The 7,531-nt window shown below is 39.0% G+C and overlaps 1 pseudogene; it reads right to left on the reverse strand.

Annotated features, from left to right (window-relative positions):
- Window positions 1-837: 837 nt before the first annotated feature.
- Window positions 838-3,004, reverse strand: LOC135877985 (SCAN domain-containing protein 3-like; annotated as a pseudogene).
- Window positions 3,005-7,531: the final 4,527 nt, after the last annotated feature.

Genomic DNA, 7,531 nt, shown 5'->3' on the forward strand with positions numbered 1-7,531 from the left:
TGTTACTGTTAATTTGGAACACATACAGCTAAACTTCATATGTTGGGGCTAACTGACAAAGTCTTTTTGCATAGTGCTCTGTGGGTTCAGTTTCATTTTGATTGGCTGTATTAAAAATATTTTTCTCCTGAATTAAATGTCTAAGCATTTAGGAGTTTTATTAACTTTCCTTTCTTCATTTGTGAGCAGTGAGAGTTGACAGCTAGAAAGCAGCCCTTTGCTGTTTCTGCATTCATCATGGACACTTTCCCTTTCAAGTTATTTTTATCATGCTTCTAGACAGTTTAGAACTTTTTCATTATGACATTATCTGATTATTATATGACCATGTAGATCAAGGCTTCTCAAACTATCTGATGTGGCGGACCGGCAATTTTTTCCCCCCAATGTGCCAGGGACCGGTACCATATTTGTGCCATATTATTATCGTTTTCGCATAAGTACGTAGCACACCAGATCAGAAAAACTGACATTCTTCACTGTATTAATTGGAATGGGAGTGTGGCATACATGCGGAGATGTTCCCATTTAAATACATTGAAGACTGACTGAAAGGCTGTGCGTCTGTGCGGATAGTATAAAATTACTATTATTCATTCATGATACAAGAAAATATTATTTGAACATTCGTAGTAATATTAATTTATATCGGAAACAATATAATGAATAAAATAAAAGTTGGCAGACATTTTTTATTTTACGTTTATTTTGTAAATAATACAATATTACAATACAAATAAAAAATATTTAAAAAATCAAACCAGCAAAGTCTCCTAAAAAAGATATTATAAAAAATGTATTAACACAATAATAAGCATGTTAAAACCTTAACCTTTACTAATGTGAAAGGTGAGCCTGCTTCTTCTGTCAGCTTATCCAGTTGTGGTTCAATTGAGGACAGTTCCACACGCAATGGAGAATGACTATCCATACTATTCCTGTACTTTGTCTTAATGAGACTCATGGTTGAGAAGCCAGTCTCACAGAGGTATGTTGAAGGAAATGTGAGAAGAGTTTTCAGAGCAATTTCAGTAAGCTCAGGATATTCTGCTTTCACTTTTATCCAAAAGGAAGCAAGTAATGTTGTAGTTTCGAAACTCATCTTCAATCTTTTGTCAGCAGCCAGCTCCAAAAACTTATCCTCCATAGTGACAGTTAAGTCATCTTTCAATGGAATAAATGGATTTCGGATCCATCCAGTCCCTTTCCGTGGATCTTCTTCTGCTGGAAAGTAAAACTCAAAACGTTCTACCATATTTGTCAAATGTTCACTGATGACGTTTCATAGAGATTTAACATCAAGGTCTTCACCTGCATCGGCGATGATTGTCGCTAAGGCCTGGTCTACACTAACCTCCCAATTTGAACTAAGGTACGCAACTTCAGCTATGTGAATAACGTAGCTGAAGTCGACGTACCTTAGTTCGAACTTACCGCGGTCCAGACGTGGCAGGCAGGCTCCCCCGTCGACTCCGCGTACTGCTCTCGCCGAGCAGGATTACCGGAGTCGACGGCGAGCACTTCTGGGTTCGATTTATCGCATCCAGACAAGACGCGATAAATCGAACCCGGAAGTTCGATTGCCAGCCGCTGAACTACCGCGTAAGTGTAGCCAAGCCCTAAGTTGCGAAACATGTCATAACAATCTCTTGACATTCGACTCTTCCATGCTTTTAGCTTTCGTTTCTGTCTGCCATTCTAAGACACAAAGTCATCCTTCCCTGCATGGAGGTGTTGAGATCATTAAAGATGGCAGAGATATCAGCCAAATAAGCCAGCTTGGCTATCCAATCCACATCTCGGAACAATTGTGACTAATTTGGTTTTTTGTCCTGAAGAAACTTGGCAAGCTCGTTTCGGAGCTCAAATACCCTTGACAGGACTTTTCCCCTCGATAACCAATGTACCTTGGCATGCAATAAGAGCTGTTTATGATCAGCTCCCATATCATCACATAATGCAGCATGTAGTCTCGAACTTAAAGCATTCGCCTTTACATGGTTCACAATTTTTACGACCTCACTGAGCACACTGTTTAGTTCTGTTGACTTTTTTTATTGCAAGACTTTCTCGGTGAAGGAAGCAGTGCGTTGACTTGCATTCGGGTGCAAGTGCCTTAATTTGGGTAACTGCTCCAGAATGCCGTCCTGTCATTGCAGCAGCGCCATCAGAACATTCACCTACACAAAACTTGAAATCCATCCCACATTTGTTAATGATGTAGTCGCTCACAGTCTTGAAAACTTCAGAACTAGTTGTTTTTGTTGGTAGTGAAGCAGAAAACAAAAACTCTTCCTTCAAATCACTCTCATGTTCAAAGCGCACATTCACCATCAGAATTGCCATATTAGTAACGTCTGTACATTCATCAAGCTGCAAAGAAACGTACTTTGCTAATTTAATCTGTCCTATGAGCTGATCTTCCATATTGTGAGCCAGATTGTGACTTCATCGAGCTATAGTGTCATTTGAAAGTGGCACCTGAGACACTTTCTTTGCCGCCGGCTCACCCAGACATCTTTAATACGTCCTATCACTAGTGTCTCACCGATTGTGTATGGCTTTTTAGCCTTAGCAACGTGAAGTGCTACTTTATAAGAAGCTCGCAAAGCACAAGTATTTATGTGTGACACTTCAAAGATCTGTTTCTGACTGCCTTTTAAATCAACATGCTTTCTTTCGAAGAACTCTTTCGGCTTTGAACTAATTTCATTATGTTTTGTATTTAAATGCCTCTTGAGCTTTGACAGCTTCATTGTGTCATTAGCCAACACATTGCCACAAATAATGCACTCGGTTTTGGCACTCCACCATCATTCGTGGCTACAAAACCGAACTGAATGTATGAGGAGTCATATTTCCGAGTAAAGCTAGTACGAATTCTTTTTGTTGACAATACTTCAGTTTCATTTACATTGCCATCATCTGATTCAGAATTATTTGCGTGTTCAGCAACCGGATGTCTCTGCTTGATAAATATGTCGATTGGGCCTCGCTTTGCCATCTGTAAATTAGGCATAAAAATAATTAATATAAATTCCATTTCCCCGGGTATATACTTAATTTATGATATTAGGATGAAAGATGAATAAATGTAGTGGGAATGCTTTTATTGAGAAATATGTGCGGGAGAACATTGATTAATAGGGTAAGTAATGTTAGGATAAGAAGATAATATAAATTTTAAAATTAAATTGCAAACAGGATAATAATTGGAAAGTTAAGATGGTTTGAACATATGGAAAGAATGAATAATGAACGTCAAAAATAAGATTTACCTGTCTGAAAGATATGGAGTGAGAAAGTGAGGAATTTCGAGAACTTCCTGGCAGAAACACGTAGGTTTGATTCTAGAAGAGGGGAAGGCTATAAGTAAAAACAATGAGAGCGTGTATGAAACAAAATATGGATATGGAGGAAGTGAGGAGGTTATGCTCATACAAAGCACACGGGATCTTTTCAGGGGGAACAGTCTCTCTCTCTCACACACACACACTCACACTCACACAGTCCTGCCAGTTCATGTTTATAGTTACCAGTCTGTTGTAGCTCGAGTCAATCTAATGGCCAGTTAGATTGAGCACGAGTGAGGAGCTGGGCTCTGTCGGTCGCGATCTGATGCTCTGAGGCTTTGCAGGACTGAACCCAGAGTTCCATGGCAAAAGACCCCAGCTTTATAGTTGTAAATTCCCATTTGAGTCCATGCATTTTGCAATGTCATCCTGTCATCATTAGTCCATAAGTGGTGTTAATCTTGGGGTTTTCTGCTGTTATCATTTGATGGTTATTGTCGGGATTCCCATCGTTATCTCCTATTTGTTGTCTCGCCTTCCGGGGTGCCTGCCTCACCTCTGAGGTCGTCAATGCTGCTAACATGTTTAGCATCCGATACAATGGATGTTTTCTGATTGTCTCCTGGTCTTTCCAAGTCTATCACTTTTTCTTGACCATCTGGACATTTGTGATGGCTTTCACACCTTATCTTTTCCTGATGCATTCATTCCTCATTCACACAGTCTCTCACAGAAACCTTCAATGGTATACAGACAGCAGTATTTTATATTCAGCAGAATACATTGTAAATCAAGCCTTGCTAAATCTTATAACTAAAACAATTCACATTGGGGTTTCAGGCCCTCAACATTTCTCTAATCTATTTATCATAGACACAACACAAAAACCTGTCTCTTACTAACTAAACTTTATAACAGGTCCTAATTGTAATGCATATTGGAAACAGGATCCCAGTCTCAGACAGTCATTCCTTTCTGTTATTCAAAAAGGGTGTCTGGCAGAATGAAATCAAAGTTTACATCAATTCTTATAGTACAATTAGTACAATTATAAAATCCTGCTCTTACAAGGACTGTCTATTTGGCTATAGGTGTGTGGTGCTCAATTGTCTCTATCTACTTCGTAAGGGATACTGCGGGATAGGATAGAAAATAATTATTACAATTTATAATATTATCAGTACTTACATTCTCAGATCAGTGGGTTCGGACGGGGTCCCAAATGACAAACACGCAGAGATCCGTATGACGCTATCTATTCAACTTCTCGATGGTAACTGCTGGTGGGGCGGGGTCTTTATATGCGAAGGAGTGGGATAAGCGCGCGCTCGCACGTCTCATGCAAAACATGCTGTAGCGCTATGGCATAATTATCATTATAATATGTGCTTCTGAAAACATAATATTATTTAATATTGTCAACTTTTATCGACTGATAATTATTCTTGGTGGAATTCCGGTGCGATTTTTAAATGATACTATTATTTCTCTATTTCTTTCCTGGAAACTCGCCGCGGACCGGCAGCCAATGGCTCGCTGACCGGCACCGGTCCACGGACCACCACTTTGAGTAGCATTGATGTAGATCATTGTTGCTACCACTGTTATGTAATTGCAACAAATCTTATACAAAGAATGTCAAGTAAGGTGTCTATGGAAAGGTTATGATTTGCTGAATATGATTCTGCTATTTGTATGCATGTATTATTTTTGTATTTGAAGTTATGAATATTGGCTTTATACCTGTATTTGAAATATGTTTTCTCCTGGGTAGCACCCACAAGGTATTTAGCCTGCACATCTTGAAGGGTCTATTCAAGTTAAATAGCTCATCAAGGAACACTTAACTCACAACGGACCATGGGAGATGCCTATCTGCACTTAATGGACTTTCCTGTGCACATTCCATCTGGAGTATAGGTAATAGCTTCTGCTGTGACTAAGCAAAATCACGCATGGACATGTCACTTGCCCATGTGACCCCAAATACCATCTTGCTACCTGTAATTAACCACAGTGAGAACAATGGGTTTCTCTTCACTTGAGAGAAGCTATAAAGGGCCCTGGAAACATCTCCACTTGGCCTCTTTCCTGCTCAAACCTCTGGACTATGAACTTATACTAATGGGAGCATTCTAACCAAGGGACTGAGGACCTTCCAATGATTTGGAAGCAACCAGAGACTTAACAAGCCAGCAGTTTATTCCATCTCTGTGACAAGCCTGATCCAAGAACTTTGCAATTACTATATGTATTCAATTCCTTTAGCCAATTTTAACTCTCACCTTCCTTTCTTTCTTTCTTTTTATAAATAAACCTTTAGATTTTAGATTGTAAAGGATTGGAAACAGCATGATTATTGGGTAAGATCTGAGTTGTATATTGACCTAGGTGTTTGGCTAGGTCCTTTGGGATCAGAAGAACCCTTTGTTTGATTAAATTGATTTTAAATAACCACTCATCTTTAAGTCTAGTGTCTGAGTGTTGGATAGAGAACTGGAATGCCTAAGGAGACTGCTTTTCTGACTTCTTGTTAGTCAGTGTGGTGAAACAGAAGTTTACTTTTGTTGCTGGTTTGGTATGTCTTGTGGGAGAATAACCACCAGTTTTGGGGTCTGTCTGTCCTATTTTGCAGCAGTTTGTCATGAATTTTGTATTCTCAGTTGTGAGCCACAGACTGCATTCTGTCTATTCATGTTACTGCAAGTAACTCAAATGTTCATTCATTTGCATTGCTGTAAGGATTGACATGTTGCTCCTTGTCTTTGCTGATATGACTAAATACTTCCAGTTATCTACAGTAAAAATTAATTTCCTTCTGGCACTGTTACATATATTGTTCAATGTTATAATATCATTTTGAACCTAATCACAAGGTTAAGTTATCTCTTACATGGGAAGAACTTACACAGGGGACAGGAGACTCCATGGGTTATTGTTTGCAGTTTTCTCTAAATTTCCCTATTAGGCCAGGGAAAATGGAGAAGCAGGAGTTTGAAGTCCTCAGAACCTTTGGATGTCCCTTGATCAATAGAGATCTCACTTGTAAGGCACATAACAACCACTGGCAAGCCTGTTGTCTCCACACTGCTGCCTGGCATTCCAGGCAGAATTACTTCTTTATGAGCAATGCTGCCAATGCCTCCCCACTGGCTCCAAAACAACCTCAAAGGAGTTTTCACTCTTCTGGAGGGAGTTGTTCAACGAGAGAGTGGATAGCATTAGTTTACATGATGATACCAGGGGACCAGGGGACCATGCTGAGATTGCTCAATTAGGGCAAACTGAAAAGAATGGGACAGACAATCCCCAAAACTGGTAGTTATTACAATACTTAGATTCACCAAGCCAGCAACAAAATAGCTTCCACAATACCTTACTGGTTACAGAGAAGCCAAAAACACAGTTCTCTTAAAGCATCCTCCCAGACAGCCAACTCAAATATGATGAGGATTACTGAAAGTCTTGTTCATCATATAAAAAGTTCTACCAATCCCAAAGGATCAGACACATTACCCTCCATGTTAACAAATATTTCAGATCTTACCCAAATAACCTTACTGGTTACAGAGAAGCCAAAAACACAGTTCTCTTAAAGCATCCTCCCAGACAGCCAACTCAAATATGATGAGGATTACTGAAAGTCTTGTTCATCATATAAAAAGTTCTACCAATCCCAAAGGATCAGACACATTACCCTCCATGTTAACAAATATTTCAGATCTTACCCAAATAAACACTTACCACCAATTCTTATTAAATAAACTAAAATATATTTAAAAAAAAAGAAAAGAGATAGTATTGATTAAACGATCATTATACATACAGAGACGGATAGAGTTATTTGGCCAGTTTCATAGTAGAGATGGTGGGCTTTACAGTTGCAAAGAGTTCTTTCAGAATTAATCCATAGGCTCAGTCCAATGTTCAAAATCCAATATCAGAGTGATCTGGAATGGAACTGGAGATTTCAATCTTGTGGCTCAAGCTTCCCCTGATAAAGCATAAGCAGATTTGAGATGAAAGGATCAGGCCCCAAAAGATTTTTATAGAGATTATTGGTGGGCTATGATAGCCTCTTGACAGAATGCAGTCCTTGGGTGAACAATATTCAATTATCCTAACTTTGAAGTAGACCTCCTATTTCCTAAGCATCACTGCTAATTAGCTACATGGATTAACATAAAACAGTTGCCTATATCCCACCCTTTGCAGGTGATTTAACACAAATTTCAAAG

This window comes from Emys orbicularis, chromosome 1 (assembly GCF_028017835.1).
Source record: "Emys orbicularis isolate rEmyOrb1 chromosome 1, rEmyOrb1.hap1, whole genome shotgun sequence".
NCBI lineage: Eukaryota > Metazoa > Chordata > Testudines > Emydidae > Emys > Emys orbicularis.